Source organism: Oreochromis niloticus, linkage group LG23, assembly GCF_001858045.2.
Source record: "Oreochromis niloticus isolate F11D_XX linkage group LG23, O_niloticus_UMD_NMBU, whole genome shotgun sequence".
Taxonomy (NCBI): domain Eukaryota; kingdom Metazoa; phylum Chordata; class Actinopteri; order Cichliformes; family Cichlidae; genus Oreochromis; species Oreochromis niloticus.
Window position 1 is genome coordinate 3,547,425 of NC_031986.2, and position 17,419 is coordinate 3,564,843.

Sequence of the window (17,419 nt, forward strand, 5' to 3'; positions counted from 1 at the left end):
TTACTTTAGTTGTTCACACAAAGCATAAAGGTAAAAAACAATATATACAGTGTTATCTTCATTTTAGATGTCAAAAAGTATTTGCGGCTCCCAGTGTTTTCTTTTGCATGGAAACCGGGTCCAAATGGCTCTTTGGGTGTTAAAGGTTGCAGACCCCTGGTCTAAGCTGTGTAAACACTGGGAGGCTACAAATTCGGACTTGGACTGAGTTCTACTTGAACATGAACTGGCCTCTCTGTTCACCCCTACTGACCTGTTAGCTCAAAAACCAGAAGAGGTTCACAAGAGCTGTAGTCTTTCCCCTTACTTTCAAAAATACGCACCCCTGTGGCACAACCCAAAAATTAAAATAGGTAAACAATGTCACAAAAAGGGCATAAGGATAATAAGTGATTTATATGAAGAGAACACGTTCATGTCTTATAATGATTTTACAGAAAAGTTTAATTTGGAAGGACGCGGCCATCTCTGGTGATATTTACAAACCAGAGATTGTTTGAAAGATAAAATAAAGTTTTCTCAGGGGAAAAATGTTATAGAGAATTCTCTACTACTTCCACCTTTACTTACGAACGGGTCAAAATGGTACAATTTATGAAACTGGCTTAAAAACAGTACATGTAAAAGTCTTAAAAGTATTTGGGAAAGAGATCTTGGTTGTACTTTTGATGAGAGAACATGGGATTCAATTATTTCTGAAAATGGGCTCTACATCAGGGAAGCCAGAGGTACATTTATGCAATACAAAATTCTCAACAGGTGCTATTACACACCAACACGACTTCATAAAATGGACATTGGTAAGGATGACTGAGCCAGGACGTAAAGGGTACTCTATTGCATGCTTTGTGGGAATATCCACTGGTCTTTCCAATATGGAAAGGTGTTTTAAAATAGATGGGGGGCTATGTGAAATGTAAATGACTTAAATCAACAAGATTGTGCCTATCGGGGGCCAGGTGGGAGGTGGCACAGCTAGATAAAGCAGGCTTCAGGGTGGTAAACACTGACCTGTGTTCATCTTATTTTAACACTATGGAAGAGCCTCGGACTCCAAACCTGAAAGTTTGGCATGTGAGAAAATGATGGGAATGTTGAGAAGCAAAACACAGACTAACAGAACAATGGGACAGTTTTTGTTTGTATGTGTCTACAGCATCATCAAGTGTCTTTAACGGTTTATTTATAATCACTTATCTTTTAAATGCCTCACTGAGTTTTGTTTTGTGTTGATATGTCTGTTTCTTTAAATGTTAAAAAATAATAAAAACTTTAACTTGAAAAAAAAACAAAACTAAAACAATCAGACAGGGGACGGAAGGAAACTAAGGAACAAGGCACAGTAGATAGCTACTTATCAAAATAAAACAGGAAAAGCAGAAACAACTAAAACAAGGAAATGAAGACCTATGAATAAAGGTAGATAGTGTATCATGATATTTGAGGAAGAGATGGAAAACACTGAGAGAACAAATATAAACAGTACTACTACATAACCACAAACCACCATCAAAATGTTAGAAATAGCTTAGAATCCAAAACCAAGTAAAAAGTATATCACTAAACCCCAAATCCCACAACAAAACCCACAAACTATTAAAATATGACAAAGTATATTAAATCCAAATTATTTATTGTGGTGGAGAGGAGGTTATTGAAGAATTATCCATCATGGATAATCTTAAACAACACCAGTGGATAGGAACAGACTGATTTAGCCCAGCTATTTCACAGACACAGCTATGGAAATTTTACATACATCACTACAATGTAACATCTCTGTCTAGCAGAGAATCACCTGTTCTTTTATTTTAACATTTTATTGTCATTTTGTATATTTTATATATATATTATATAGTTCTTTTTATCACTTTTATTTTAGTAAAAGCATCATTAGTATTTGTATTAGTATTATAATTAATGTAACAAAGGAATTTCCAAAATCTAGTCTAAAAGAAATTACATCTTAAAATCTCATGTTAAAGCAATCTTATAGACACTAAAACACAACAGAAACCAAAAAAGCTAAATGTACAAATGCACTACAGAAAGTGTTATTTCTTAGCCCTAAAGCTCCTGTCAGCCAACCAGCAGTTAGCCACTAAATCAAAGTGTCTCCTGTCTGAGCACTGACTTGGGAAACAGAACTGCAGAGGTCCTGTTCTGTCTCCTGGGACAGCTCAATGGGAGACCACTGACTGGTTGACCTCTAACCCTTCTCAGACACAACATGACCTACAGCTGCAACTTCCTAGATCACATTGATGTCACACAGATTAAATACATTTTTAGGACTACAGGATTAAGACAAAATATCATAAATAATATTATTATTTATATTATAATATTAATATAAAATGTGAACATTTGCTTTCAAGTGCATTTTTGCTCATGTATAACCAGAGACATCATAAGGAAGAGAAAGATGCACAAGACTTGTGAATTGAAATTGAATATATTGAGTTTTGTCTTCTTTTATTCGTGTGTCCCACTGATGTCAAAGTTACCTTTCAAAATATTAAAATATTTCAAAATAGTTCAAACGCTATGACTACCCAGAGGTGTTTCAAGATGCCTACAGGGTGATAAGAACTGCTAATAGAAGGACTTAACAGAGCTGCTAGCTTGTCTGTAGATGTCATTTTATCCAAGAAGAATTAATGCATAGCATTTACATAGCATAATAGCATAAATAGTTCAACAACAGTTTCAAAACAGTTTTAACAGTCTCTTCCAAATGTTCTTCTTTGATTCTTATTGGCCACACACTGCTCTTTGCAGCTGATTTATATTTTTAATAATAGATAAAAAGCAGAAACATTACTATACTTTTTAAAAATAGAGTGTTGCAGGTCCTTATGTCACCATTATACAATAGATAGCTTGGTGACTAGGTAATGTAAAAAAAAAGATGCATATCAACCTAAAACAAAACATCAGAAATAGCTGCAAAAATGCACCAGCTGTAACAAGTGTATTGTATATTTCTGCCTTATGACCATATGACCACCATGTCTTCAGGTGCTAAAAAAGGGTAAATACTAATACAAAGCAAATAAATTACTGAGACATTGATGTTTGAATTTATCTTTGCTTCCTTCAAACTTATCTGGCATAAATCCAGAAATGAATGAAAGAAATAAAGCAAAATACAAGTCACTGTTTGATTTTCATTGGGTTACCCATCAGTCTAGTCTCATGAATAGCTGTCTTAACTACACCCCATCTCTCTTATTTTCTCCACCTCTTTTACCAGTCTTCATTCCTCCTCTTCATTTCTTCCTGCCTGCCGATACACCCCACAGAGCTCCCACGACATTGACCCCATCATGTCTAGACCTTGCTCACATCTGTGTCGACATGTTGCTGTGTATGTGTTCCTGCAGCTGCTAAAATATAACAGTAAAAGTGGCCTTTGATTTAACAACAAACAGAATTTACCAGAATAATGTGGGCTTAAACTTAGACCACAGAATCTGTCTAGTGTGCAGCCTTTGTTCTCTTGCTTCGATTTTACAAATCAATTACATTCTGTGGCATGAAACTAGACCTTTATCTTTATTTATCTCCTTTGAGAAACTGTGAAAAAACTTGTGGGCTTTGGTGAATCATATGCACTATGAAAATGGATGTAGCTTCTAGGTCTAAAAAGGGAAGCAAATGGCAAAGTGCCTTAAAGCTGCACGTGTTTTAAAGGCCAACAGGGAGTAATTTGTGTGGTTGCAAAAATACCTAAGAGCCTATAGTAGTCTATGGGAAAATGATACTTGGATTTGACCTCAGGAAACACTTTGTCGGTTTTGGTGCTCAGGACTTCCAGGCTTATGGATTGGGTGCTGGGTACCAACGATGCATATGCCACCATCTACCAAGATGACACTATCATCAATAGCGACAAGTGGGCAGAGTCATCACATCCTGCTTGTGTCCCAAGATTTAAAAAAGAGGTAAGGCAGTTCTTAGGGCTGACTGGTTACTACCACTATGTGACCCGTGGTAGGTACCTATTTAAAATAGGACAGAGCCGTAGGCGCACAGTCAGTAAAAAAGAATTTAATTTTTAATACAAAATAAAAGTAACAATGTAACAGCGGCACTTAAAAACAATTAAAAGCTTTACCTTATTTAAAAACGATAAAACTGTATGATTGCCCGTGAGACAGGACAAGCGCTGCGGGGAACCATTAAAAACAAATCAACATAACACAGGTTAAAAAGGGACGGCAACTGACACACGACCCCAAATGGGCAAAACACTATAGAGAAAAACAAAAGCTTCAGTGCCGCCTTCACTCAGGCCCACCGCTGTGCATGCAGAAGCGGTGAGGGAAAAAAAAAGGATTTGTTCTCCCTGCAGCGCCTTCACCGTTCGCGACAATATATCTATACACATTTAAGAAAAGGGTTAAAAATACTAAAAGAATCAATATTGGTAGTGCCTACTGATACAGAAAAAAATAAAACAAAAACAAAACAATCGACAGCCGCAGCAGTCGGGCCGTCGACTTACACCAGTTTAAAACAAATTAAAACACTGATGTGTCGGGTCCTTTGCCCGCAACCAGAAATCCACCTGGCAAAGCAGCAGCTCGGTACTCTGTGAATAAAAGGCAGGAGATCACTTATGCTGGACAATAAAACACAGGAATATTCCTCAACTTAATTGTTTTGTTACCTGTCCACAAGTTCGTATCACACCCAAATAACTGTGGGTCAGTGGCGATGAAGTCCACTGTACTGTTCTCACGGGAGCAATGTTTCCCACCTACAAGGGTGCACATAACTATAAACCTCTGCCAACAGCCAGAGCTCAAATGGTACATTTTTGTGTGCCTACCGTTCTAATAGAAGTTTAGGGGAGGACCCATATCAGACTTTCATAGACAGAAGTTAACACCAACTTGCCCAACTTGGACCACACACTTGCAGCTTCAGGTTTGCTGAGGAATACCTAATTGCCCACACCTGCGCTTATGAAAGGAGCACAGACCAGCTCCGCCCACCAGGGGCGGTTCCAAGTCTCCAGGTCTCACCTGTCACATTCTCCCCCCTGGTTTTTGCATTGGCGACCCGACAATGAAACTTTAAAGCCAAGGTCTATAAAAAGCTGTGACTGAATGTACAATAGGTGGCCTGGCTTCAGCTGATTGGGGCAGATGGTGTGGATTGGAATGGTGGCCGGCTGTTGAGCGTGCCGTTCTTCTAACTGTACCGCTTTCAGCTAATGGAATGGGGACACCACACTGTTGAGTCAGGGTACCAGGCTCAGTCCCTCTGGACTGCGGCCTCGTTGGTATAGGTTCAGAAGCCGTTCGTGAACATTGAGGGTTACCTGTCGGGGACTCCCTTCGTTGCCACACATAAAGGTCTCCAGCATCCTCAGACAGGGATAACCGCTCAGGTGAACTTCTAGGGTTAGGAGGTTGCTGGAGCTCTGCCCTTATTTTCTCACAGATATCAGCAGGGATCGGCTTAATGAATTGTCTATTAACCTGCCTTTTCTGTTCTGGATCATGGAGTGGGGCCACTGTATACACAGGACCAGCGTCAGCAGGGGCACGGACAATACAATACGGTGTTGTGCTCCAAAAATCTTGGATTTTATTCCGGCCCCGAATGCTATGATCTCTCAAATACACTAACTGATGCAATGACAAGGGGTCAGAAGCTGGGGCAGATTGACGATCTGCACGCAGCGTCGCTGCTGCTTGGGTCCGGTTTCTCACACCTTTATAAGCAACATCTAGACGTTTCTGATGCTCTTGGACCCAAGTGTGCACCGGGCCTTGTGTGGGTTCCTCTACTCGGCCTAACAGGAAGTCAATTGGAAGCTGGGGTTCTTGGCCAAACATAAGAAAATAAGGTGACTCACCCGTAGTTTGATGGATTGTGGTATTGTAAGCAAAGGTAAGCTGCTGTAAATACATGGGCCAATGACGCTTTTGCTCAGGGGACAGGGTTCTCAACAGATCATGCAGAGTCCGATTAAAACGCTCACACTGGCCATTACCTTGTGGGTGGTAAGGAGTGGTGCGACTCTTTTCTACACCATATAACTGACACAGCTGCTGAATTACTGCTCCTTCAAAACTCCTCCCCTGATCAGAGTGAATCCTAGAGGGGACACCAAAGTGGTAAAACCACTCGTGAACCAAAACACTGGCCACAGTAGTTGCCTTTTGATCCTTAGTAGCAATGGCCTGAGTGAACTTTGAAAACACATCAGTAAGAATCAATACATTTTCACGGCCATCAACAGACGGTTCAAGGCATGAGAAATCAATTGCCAGAATCTGATTGGGCCTCGCAGCCATGAGGTGACCCATGGTTGTTTTGGGTTTGGGATAAACTGCTTTAGCCTGCGCACAACGTTCACATTGCTGACAGTAATCCTGAACCTCCTTAAACATACCTGGCCAATAACACCTCTTACGTATCAAGTCTGCAGTCCTGTCAGTTCCCTGGTGACCATGGTCATTATGCAAGCCATGTAAAACCTCATTCTTGAGACTATGAGGGACCACTAATTGGCACACGGGTTCCCCCCCATCTGGCTGAAAAATCTGCCGATAAAGGACACCGTCCTTTTCTACCGGTTTCCTCCACTGGCGCAACATCTCCAGCACTGCGGCTGGCAAATCTCTCCTCTCCTGGCGAGTAGGGCCAGTTCCTCTGTGCCAAAACTTCAAAAAGCCACTAATCATAGGGTCATCCCTCTGCAAAGTAGCAAGGTCTGCAAGTGAATGAGAGGGTAAAACCGAAATCATAGATTGGATTACTTGTTGGGGTGGTAAAACTGTTTGGACTAAAGAATCTGGAAGGGAAGTACCAGGAAGCTGTGTTTCCAACGACACAGTTTGCTCTGATGGCTGACACTGTCGGGACAAAGCATCTGCATTGCCATTTGTACGACCTGGACGATACTTAATTGAAAAATCAAAAGAAGAGAGCTGAGCAGCCCAGCGCTGTTCCAAAGCTCCAAGCTTTGCTGTAGTCAGATGGCTCAAGGGGTTGTTGTCTGTATAGACAACACACTTGTTACCCAGCAAATATTCTCTAAATTTTTCAGTCATAGCCCACTTCAAGGCTAGGAATTCAAGTTTCATGGAGCTGTAATTGGACATGTTACGTTCTGTGGGCTTTAGCCCTCGACTAGCATAAGCTATAGGACGCACCTTGCCATCAGCTTGCTGTTGCGAAAGCACTGCCCCCAGACCCCAATGGCTGGCATCAACCTCCAAGATAAAAGGTTGTGAAAAATTAGCATAAGCCAATACGGGGGAATGCACCAACCGAGCTTTCAACTCTTGGAAGCTATTGTCACACTGCTCTGTCCAAACGTCCTGCAGTGTACGCTTGGAGGGGCGTTTGTGCTTAGTCCCCGCCAGCTCTGCCACCAACTGGTGAAGCGGAGCAGCTAGGGATGCAAAACCTGGAACAAAGCGGCGATAGTAACTAGCAAACCCTAAAAATGACCTCAATTCAGCGACAGAGATAGGAGTTTGCCAATTAGACACAGCAGATATTTTATCTGGGTCTGTGGCTACCCCATCCTTGGAGATCACATGTCCAAGGTACTTTACCTCTGTCTGCAGAAAACAGCATTTCTCCAACTTGGCCTTCAAGTTTTGTACCCGCAAGGTCTCCAGTACTGCTCCTAAGCGCTGAATATGCTCGTCTACTGTGGTAGAGAAGACAATCACATCATCCAGATACAACAACAAAGACTGGTGATTCTGGGAACCAAACATTCGCTCCATCAATCTCTGAAAGGTGCTTGGTGCGTTACAGAGGCCAAATGGCATGCGGTTGAACTCAAATAACCCGAAAGGAGTGCAGAAAGCAGTTTTCTTTTTGTTTGGCTCAGCAACAGGGACCTGATTGTAGCCGCTAGCCAAGTCCAAGGTAGAGAACCAACGTGCACCTGACAACACGTCCAAGGACTCCTCAATTCGGGGCAAGGGAAAAGCATCCCTTCTAGTCCTTGAGTTCAGCAAACGGTAATCCACACAAAGCCTGATACTGGAGTCCTTCTTTCGTACTACCACAATTGGAGAGGCAAAAGGGCTACAACTTTCCCTGATCACCTGACTCTCCAACAGGTGTTGAATATGGGCCTTAACGCTCTCATACTCTGAAGGTGGAATGCGTCGATACCGCTGGCGGACTGGAGTCTCATCTAAGAGTGGAATCTCATGAGTGATTAAATTGGTACAGCCTAAATCACCATCATGAGAAGAGAAAACAGATTGGTAGTCACGCAAAAGGGATCTTACCCTGTCCTGATCCTGTACAGTGAGGGCTGAGAGATCAATTGCATCGATTGCAGTTTTCAGAGGGTTGGGTTCCATACTCTGAGTTGCCATGGTAACACATTTTTCCTCTCCCAAATCTTCCCACAGACTGGTCGAGCCATCCGATTGGCTGACAATTTCAACTTGGCACAAGGTGCCAAGCTGACTGCGAGGTGGCAAAATGGCCTCAGTTAATCCCACATTGGTAACTGGGATGAATGCAGTGCCACTGACCACTTGGACCAAAGCTGGAGAAGACAGGAGACCATGAGGCAAACCGGAATCTAATGGTTCAAAAAGCGCTGTTCCAGTGTGTGCTGAAGGGGCTTTCCGACATGTGGTAGGTACAAACTTCATTGTGCCTGCGGGGATGCAAATTTTTCTTCTACCCTTAACTCTCACTGGACCACTAACCTGTGCTTCGGGCTGTAGCTGGGCTGTATGGCAACGCTGCAAAGCCTGCTGCCAAGGATCTTCCTGCACTAAAGGAAGGTCAAAAAGAGCAGAGCCATGTTCCAAAAACAGCTCCCTATAACACTCGCGGATCACATTCATGCCGAGTACTCCACATATTTCTGAGTTGGGGCTGGGCTCCAAAGGGTCTCTAACAACTAACACACCACGCTTCGGTATTTGCCTCCCTAACACCTGGCAATCAAGCTCCAGGTAGCCAACATAGGGAATATCTAACCCATTAGCTGCCCGTAACCGCAGCCAATGGCATGCTTTCAGTTTTTCTGGACCCCAGTTCTTAAAATGTTTGGCAAAAAAACTCTCTGTGATGGTAGTGACCATGGACCCAGTGTCTAATAAACAGGAGACATCTACCCCTCCCATATTAATGGTAACCTTTGGACAGGAGCCTACCAACTTGGGTGGGGGACCAGACGTTTGAGCATTACAACTGTTGGAGCCAGTTATGTCCCCATCTGATATGTGGCTCAGCATAACAGAGGGTGCTAGTTTTCCGTCTGCATGGAAAACATGCCCTGACCAGATGAGCTCCTGCTAGGGGCTGTAGACTCAAAGGCTACTACCCTCTCGTTATCACAGTCTTTAGCAAAATGGCCAGGTTTCTGACACCGTCTGCAAATAACCTGCCTTCCTCTCTGCGTGAACCTAGGCTTACTTGATGTATGGGCAACTCTCAACTCATGTGTAAGCTGATCAATCTGGGCCTGCTGCCGTTTTAACATTTCCTTGACCTCTGCTAATTCTGACCCAATAGTATCCCTTGGCACCTTTGTTTGTCCTGCATGCTGAATGCTGTAGACTGCTGGGACAGAATAAGTCCTGAACCGGCCTGGTTCTACTCCTACTCTGCCTTCCCGCTCCCACCTGAGGGCTTCATCTCTTAAAGTGTGGAGGTCATAATCTGGATGTTCGCGAACAATCCTTTTAAGCTCGCGGCTCAAATTTCCATCCCGGACACCCTCTACAAACTGATCCGAAAGCAGTCTAGCAGCCTCAGGAATTCGCCTCTCTGGACAACTTTGAATCATTTTGTCCATGAGAGAAAACAATGCATGGGAGAATTCCCTCAATGACTCCCCTTCTTGCTGCCTTCTTGCATAAAAAGCTTCCTTAACAGCAATAAAGGACATGGGGCAACCATACTGGCTAAGGAGAATATCAAGAATGTGGTCTGGATCTTCTCTTACTTGCTGGGACCTATATTTTATTTCCTCACGAGCATCACCAGTCAAATGGTCATAGATATAATGGGCTCTATCAATAGGGGCAAGTCTACGAGTGCGCATCACAGATTTTATTTCCTCCACCCAACTCTGGACACTAATTTCCCCAGTTCCGCTAAACAGGGGGCACGACCTCTCTCTAGGGATATAAACCAACCTCTCTCGCGGAGAGCCCTCCATAGGGGTAGAGTCATGAGGTCTACGGGGGCTAGAAATGCCTGATTGGGACTCCATAATAAAAAAATAAAAACCCTCGCCAATAAGTGTGCCTACTATGGTTAAATGCAGATTACACTTTGTTACCACCCGGAATTACCAGCTGCTGCTTTGCCTAAAAAAATAAATAAATACATACATACAAATATAAAACAGTTTAAAACACAACCATAAAAAAAATAATTTTACACAAACTACTGACTAATCGCCTTGTACACCTAGAGGCTCGTCCTGTCCGACAACGCCAGTTTGTGACCCGTGGTAGGTACCTATTTAAAATAGGACAGAGCCGTAGGCGCACAGTCAGTAAAAAAGAATTTAATTTTTAATACAAAATAAAAGTAACAATGTAACAGCGGCACTTAAAAACAATTAAAAGCTTTACCTTATTTAAAAACGATAAAACTGTATGATTGCCCGTGAGACAGGACAAGCGCTGCGGGGAACCATTAAAAACAAATCAACATAACACAGGTTAAAAAGGGACGGCAACTGACACACGACCCCAAATGGGCAAAACACTATAGAGAAAAACAAAAGCTTCAGTGCCGTCTTCACTCAGGCCCACCGCTGTGCATGCAGAAGCGGTGAGGGAAAAAAAAAGGATTTGTTCTCCCTGCAGCGCCTTCACCGTTCGCGACAATATATCTATACACATTTAAGAAAAGGGTTAAAAATACTAAAAGAATCAATATTGGTAGTGCCTACTGCAGCAGCTCGGTACTCTGTGAATAAAAGGCAGGAGATCACTTATGCTGGACAATAAAACACAGGAATATTCCTCAACTTAATTGTTTTGTTACCTGTCCACAAGTTCGTATCACACCCAAATAACTGTGGGTCAGTGGCGATGAAGTCCACTGTACTGTTCTCACGGGAGCAATGTTTCCCACCTACAAGGGTGCACATAACTATAAACCTCTGCCAACAGCCAGAGCTCAAATGGTACATTTTTGTGTGCCTACCGTTCTAATAGAAGTTTAGGGGAGGACCCATATCAGACTTTCATAGACAGAAGTTAACACCAACTTGCCCAACTTGGACCACACACTTGCAGCTTCAGGTTTGCTGAGGAATACCTAATTGCCCACACCTGCGCTTATGAAAGGAGCACAGACCAGCTCCGCCCACCAGGGGCGGTTCCAAGTCTCCAGGTCTCACCTGTCACAACTAGGTTGTTGCATACTTTGCACAGCTAACCAGTCCCTTGACTGGCCTCACCTGAAAAACTGCCCAAGATTTTGTCTCAGCAGGTAAGTGGGAGCTGACCAGTCATTTATGTACATCAGTCAGACATTGTTGGAGCGGGAAACCCAGTACAGTACCATTGAAAAGGAGGGCCTGGCAGTCCTGTGGATGGTCGACTCCCTTTGCCATTACATCCTGGGCAACCCTTTCATCCACTGTTTGGACCACACCCCAATGCAGTGGCTTCATCACATTAAGTCGGTTTAGGGCATGGTGTCAGGGGAGGCTGACTAACAGAGCTGATCTCCTTCATCTAATCATGCCTCTCCTGTTTGAGTAGGATGCCAGGACATGACAGGAGAGCTGTGTGTGGTGCGGCACTGGAGAAGGCAGCTTGAAAGCTGTGCAAAGAGAGTGAAAAACACTGCAAATAAACATCCACCTATCTTGAAATGCTGTGTGTGTTAGGCTCTTTGTCTCAATCCAAAACACACTGGGGCTTCCTGCAGAGCAGTAACTCAAAGGGAGAAAATCTCATGGAGGCTTGGGGCACCTCCTACACTGCAAACAGCAGAGGGCCTAGCTGGCAGTCACAGCTGTGTTCCTCCTTGTCATTTACTAGGATAAATGGACAACAGACTTTAAAGTCTTAGTCAGCCGCTCCACTAGCTCGCCAGTCTGAGGGTGGTAGACCCTAGATTGAACAGACGTCATGCCTATTAATACATATAGCCCCCAGTGAGCTGGTGACAGCGCCAGTATTTACTAAGACCTGGGAAGAAAAAGGAGGGAGAAAGGGGTTATTAGATTGCAGCTAGCATTCCTTGGTGGGTGGTAGAGCCAGGAGGGGGTAGAGAAGCTTGCTCCTCAGGGCCAGGACCAGCCAGCTTCCTCCCCCATGCTGTGGCCTTCTGGGAGGGGTCTTCAGATGGTCTTTGGCCAGAGTCACTGCCACCTCCAAATTTGCTGGGCCTGACATCTGACCCACTCTGCTATTCCTCCCCCTCCCGCCCCTCCCCAAATTTCTCCAGGACAATTATTTCCAGCAACCATGCTTCCCCCTGCATTGGGCTGGCCTGCAGCCACCTCTCCGCTGTGTCAGGAAGCTGCTGGGTGAAAGCAAAGGGCAGATCCTTTGCCCCCATGCGGCCACCCTGGAATCAGCTACAATGGTCCTTAAGGGAGAGCACCAGCTCATCCAGGATAGCCCCGTGGACACCCTTAAAATTGCCCCTTGACACCGGTGGCAGGTTCATTGCTGCTGGCTTCGCCAGACAGCAGGGGCAGCAGCTGCAGTGTCCACTATCATGCCTCCGTGGTGGTCTTAAACACCTTAAGAAATGACTTGAGATGATCTATCTCCCCCATCCTGTGCTGCAGCACTGCTGGGGCCGGAGGGAGCGGTTACAGAGTGACACCAGACTGAGCAATCAGGTTCTCCAAGACTTACATGTGACGCTCAGTCTGGGCCTGCAGCTTTTCCAGCTTTTGTCAGTGCTCTGTCGCCTGCTCCTGGTGCATGCCTGCTGTGTCTGCCATCATCTGCTGCACCATTTGTACTAGCTGGTTCACTGAGGGCTCGACATCTCATGCTGGGAGGGGGAGTGCCACTGTAACACTCAGGGTTACACAGAAACCCAACACACAGACAGGGACTCGGACTGAGATCAAGAGTGTTTTTCTTTCTGTTTTTTCAGGCTGACATTCTTAGTGCCACTCTTGCTTCACAACACAGCACCAGCTCAGATCTCGTCACTCTTACCACCCCCAGGTCCCAGTGCTGAACTGGGAGGCATGAATACACTGCACCACAATTCTCCTGCAGCTGACCCACAGAACATACCCCACCACGGTGAGCTACTACAAGAAATGCTTGCCAATAAGCGTTTCTCCACTAAGTAGTAAGTCATGTTTTGCTTGAGAATAAAATACTTGTTAAGTGTGCCTATGCCAAGAGGCACACTTATTACTATTCGTCGGATTTATTATTCTTATTATTATTCTCCATCTTCCATTTTTTAAATATTAATATTTTAGTGAAAATTTTCCCGCGCTTATCAGTCACACAGTTTTGACACAAGGGTTACATATGTTAGATCATTTTGTGCGGCTGGATCTGGAGTAGTATGATATGACTTTTGGTGTTCATGACTTTTATAGTTTTTCAAATATTTAGATTTTAGTGCAAATTTAGGCCAATTTCCATAGAAACAGACTTCATTTGTGGTGTGTTGGCTCTCTCTAGTGGTAAACCGGTGTTCTGGGAATTTCTCCTACCCCGTAAACCGTCCTACCCGTTGTTCCTGAGCATGTGCGCGCATGCGCACAATACAAAAAGGGAAGCAAAGCGCATCCGGCTGTGATTTAATGCTACTCCGTTGTCATATTTGCAGGAAAATAGGTAAGTAGTAAGTATTAGTACTTTTTATTGACGTTGATACTTGATTTTTTAAGCCTTCGTGATTGTTTGTCAATATTAAAGTAAAGTCGCTATCTGCTTTCTGCACAAAACTGTCGAATTTGCAGCTTCGGTGAAGTCTGCTGTCAAGTTACTGGACACGTGGTATTTGCACAACACTTCTGAATCCGCAGCTTCGGTGTTTTAAGGCTGTTTCGGTAATGTCGTTATTTAATAAGTTAAATTATTTGCACTGTTAACTGCACATATTGAAACTCAGAAGAAAATGTTTACTTACATTCGTAGATATGGAGAAGAAGTGGGAAGAGATTTACGCGTTTATTTCTGCTGGCTCCTACCCTTCAGGATATGACAAGGCTCAAAGGCAAAACCTCAGAAGATATGCCTCAAAATTCAAACAAAAGGGTCAGTAATTTATTGTTAATACTAACAACTCATATATGTGGTTAAATTAATTTCTAAATATATATTGTTTTACTGCAGATGGAGAACTCTTTGTTGGAACCAGAAGAGTAGTAAAAACCATGGATGATGCCAGGAAGATATTTCATGAGTTTCATTCATCTCCAATTGGAGGACACACTGGCATACACAAAACGCTCAGTGCAGTGTGTTCCAGATTTTACTGGTTTGGTATGACAGTTGACATTAAAACATGGGTATGTATTAACTGTTTGCATTGTTGTTAAATGCCGTTTAAAATAAGCAATTTTTTTTTATATTAGTTAAAAGAGAAACTGTACATTTGCAAAATATAAATAAATATGGTTAATTAGTGATATTACAGTATTAACCTGTAGGCCTGGCAGAGATTTGAAGACACACACAAAGTATTGTTGCTAAATTGTTTGTTCGTTAGAGAATATGTCATTAAGTGATTTTTTTTTTTATTATTATTATTATTTTAATAAATGAGAATGTTGAACATTTACGTGAACTCCATAAATTTTTTTACCTTAAAGATTCTGGAATGTGATCAGTGTCAAAAAGTTGGGAAACCACTGACTGCTGTGCAACCGTTGCAGTGTATTCAGGTAAATATTATGCCCCTTTTACCCATCAAACTATGCTTCTAGCTCATATTCATAAAGGCAGGAGGGTTTGCCAACTAATTTTAACCATCGATGTTAATGTGTACATTATACAAATTGTTATTCAAATTATTAATTTGTCCTTGATAGGTGTCTGAAGTGTGGGAACTTATTGGTATAGATCTTACTGGACCTCTTCCTAAAACGTCAAGCGGCTTCCAGTATATACTTACTGCAACTGACTACTTTTCAAAATGGGTTGAAGCTTTCCCATTAAAAACGAAATCTGCATCTGAGGTAGCCCAGCACTTGTGCTCCATTATATATAGACATGGCTGCCCCAAAAGGATTTTGTCAGACCAAGGCAGAGAGTTTGTGAATGAAGTAAGTGTTAAATAATTTTCAGTTACATTTTTTAACTTTACTTCACTGGGGTCAAAGATTTTTTTCTTGTGTGCTTGTATAAGAAGTATAAGAACCTTGTCCTTATCTGTTGAAGCTCAACTCTAATCTTTGCAAGTTATTGCAAACTGAAAGAAGTGTCACAGCAGCATACCATCCACAGACCAATGGTCTAGATGAAAAGACCAATGACAACATAAAAAGGTATGCCTAATTTTTATCTATCAGTTTTTAATAACATTACTTATGTTATTCAAACTTAATTGTTACTTAATAATTTATTAATTTCTTTACTTCTAATTAAACTTTCATTAGTGTCTTTACATATTTCTATGCCTGCATTTAGAGCCCTCCGAAAACTGGTGAATGACCAGCAGAATAACTGGGATCTGTATCTAGATCCCACCCTGTTTTCACTGCGGTCAAAAGTACATACCACAACATTTTACTCACCTTTTTTTCTGATGTATGGAAGAGAGGCAGTATTTCCATCAGAAGTGCCTGCTCAAGTGCCGGTGAGTGTTTGTCAAATTCTTTCTATGTTAGAACTAAGAATTGAAACCATTTAAGTAAAAAACCCAGTAATGTCTTTATGAATATGATATCATCTTGTTTTAATTGCTGATATCTACAAAATTTTAGATTTCCAACATCATTCTGCCAGACGACAAAAGGTACAGTGACTATGTACAGTCTGAAAGTGAAGCACAACATGCAGTTAAAGAAACTGCACAAGAAAACATTGCGAAGTCACAAGACAAGCAAAAGGTTGCATACGCCGAGCGGGTCCTGAAAAAGTGCAAAAATGTTGTGTACAATGTAGGCGATCAAATTCTGCTTCTAAATATGAGGAAACGTGGGCGAAAAGGAGGAAGACTTGAACCGGATTTTTCAGGTCCCTACACAATTGATGACATCAGTGGAAAATGTGTTAGACTGAAAAACGCTGAGGGAAATACTTTAAAAAGTCTATACAGTATTGACCACATTAAACCTTATAGAACAAGCCACCCTGTCCAAGTCTCAACTCCAACTGAACCTGTTGAGAGTAGCCCATCTTCTGAGATGCAGCCTTGCAGTCCTCAGCATCATCATGAAGTGCTGCAAAATAACAGACCCTCTGTCATACAGTTTGCACCAAAAATACCTCAGGTAAAATCAGTCCAAGCACCAGAAGAGCTTGTACCAGTGACCCCCCAGAAACCCAGCACGCAAGAAAAAGGTGGCATAGCTAAAAATCTCATTCTGACCGGTTGGTCAATTGTTGCCAGTTTGGCTAGTCGAATGGATAGAATGTTTTTATTTTTTTTCTCCCCTCTTGCTAATTTTGACCTGTTGGTCCAATTTTGGCTAATTTCTGATTTACATAAAGCGGCTCCCCTCTGGCATGGTTATTTTGTTGGCCCGTTGGCCCTTGTCTGTTTGTGGCCCGTTGGCCATTGACCGTGATTTTCAAATGGCACCTGTTATTACTAAAGAAACTTATCATATTTTGTTTTTTAGTGAAGTGGCTTTGGGCTGCAAAAGACAACGGGCGTGTGGAGGCAGTCGTTGGGCCATACAAATTGTATGACTCTTCTTTTCGCACACTGGAGGACAGTGGGTGGCTTTCTGATGAGGTAAGTGAAGTAATCATTTTTGGTCCTAGTGGTGGTCTGTAAAAATAATCTTCTTCTAATCCAAACAGGTCATTGATGCATACCTGCACTGCCTCATTAGGAAACAAAAGGCAAGTAAGAACATATGCCGGTTATTTCACAAAATCATTTTATACAATTTTGTAATCTTTTAAAAAAAACTCTTGCATTTTTCAGAAACCCGTGTATCAGTTGTCTTGCGTTGTTGCAACCTCTCTGTTTTCTGGGAAGTTTAAATGTGTCACCAAGGTAATGGAGATGTTATATAGGTCATATAGTGCATGTTATGTAAATGAATCTAAACCTTTATAAACTTAAAAATATTCCACAGATGTTGTTTCCGGCTGAGGACATTTGGTTGTGCCCACTGAACTTCAGTGCACACTGGATCCTTGTGGTACATGTTCACACCTCATGTGTTTTTTCTCTTTTTTGTTTTATTGATCTTTTTAGCAGCATATTCTTATTTTGAAAATGCTTACAACTGATTATGTTTACTTAAGTGAGTGTACTACACATATTCTACTAAATACAA

The 17,419-nt window shown here is 42.4% G+C and overlaps 1 protein-coding gene and 1 long non-coding RNA gene across 5 annotated transcripts in view; one reads left to right on the forward strand and one right to left on the reverse strand.

Moving 5' to 3' along the window:
• LOC109197015 (ATP-dependent DNA helicase PIF1) overlaps nucleotides 1-17,419 on the reverse strand; it is a 933,009-nt gene that overhangs the window by 402,035 nt on the left and 513,555 nt on the right. The window lies entirely within an intron of this gene.
• LOC102076405 (gypsy retrotransposon integrase-like protein 1) lies at nucleotides 3,841-16,979 on the forward strand. 3 transcript variants are annotated; one of them, XR_003216223.1, is made up of 12 exons: nucleotides 3,841-3,947; nucleotides 13,093-13,247; nucleotides 13,641-13,796; nucleotides 13,922-14,011; nucleotides 14,100-14,219; nucleotides 14,298-14,473; nucleotides 14,777-14,848; nucleotides 14,996-15,229; nucleotides 15,345-15,451; nucleotides 15,594-15,762; nucleotides 16,751-16,866; nucleotides 16,935-16,979. It is a non-coding gene; the product is annotated as a gypsy retrotransposon integrase-like protein 1 (long non-coding RNA). The 3 variants fall into 3 exon arrangements; XR_003216224.1 differs by lacking the exon at nucleotides 16,935-16,979 and having other exon boundaries at nucleotides 16,751-16,913; XR_003216222.1 differs by lacking the exons at nucleotides 16,751-16,866; nucleotides 16,935-16,979 and having other exon boundaries at nucleotides 3,849-3,947; nucleotides 15,594-15,867.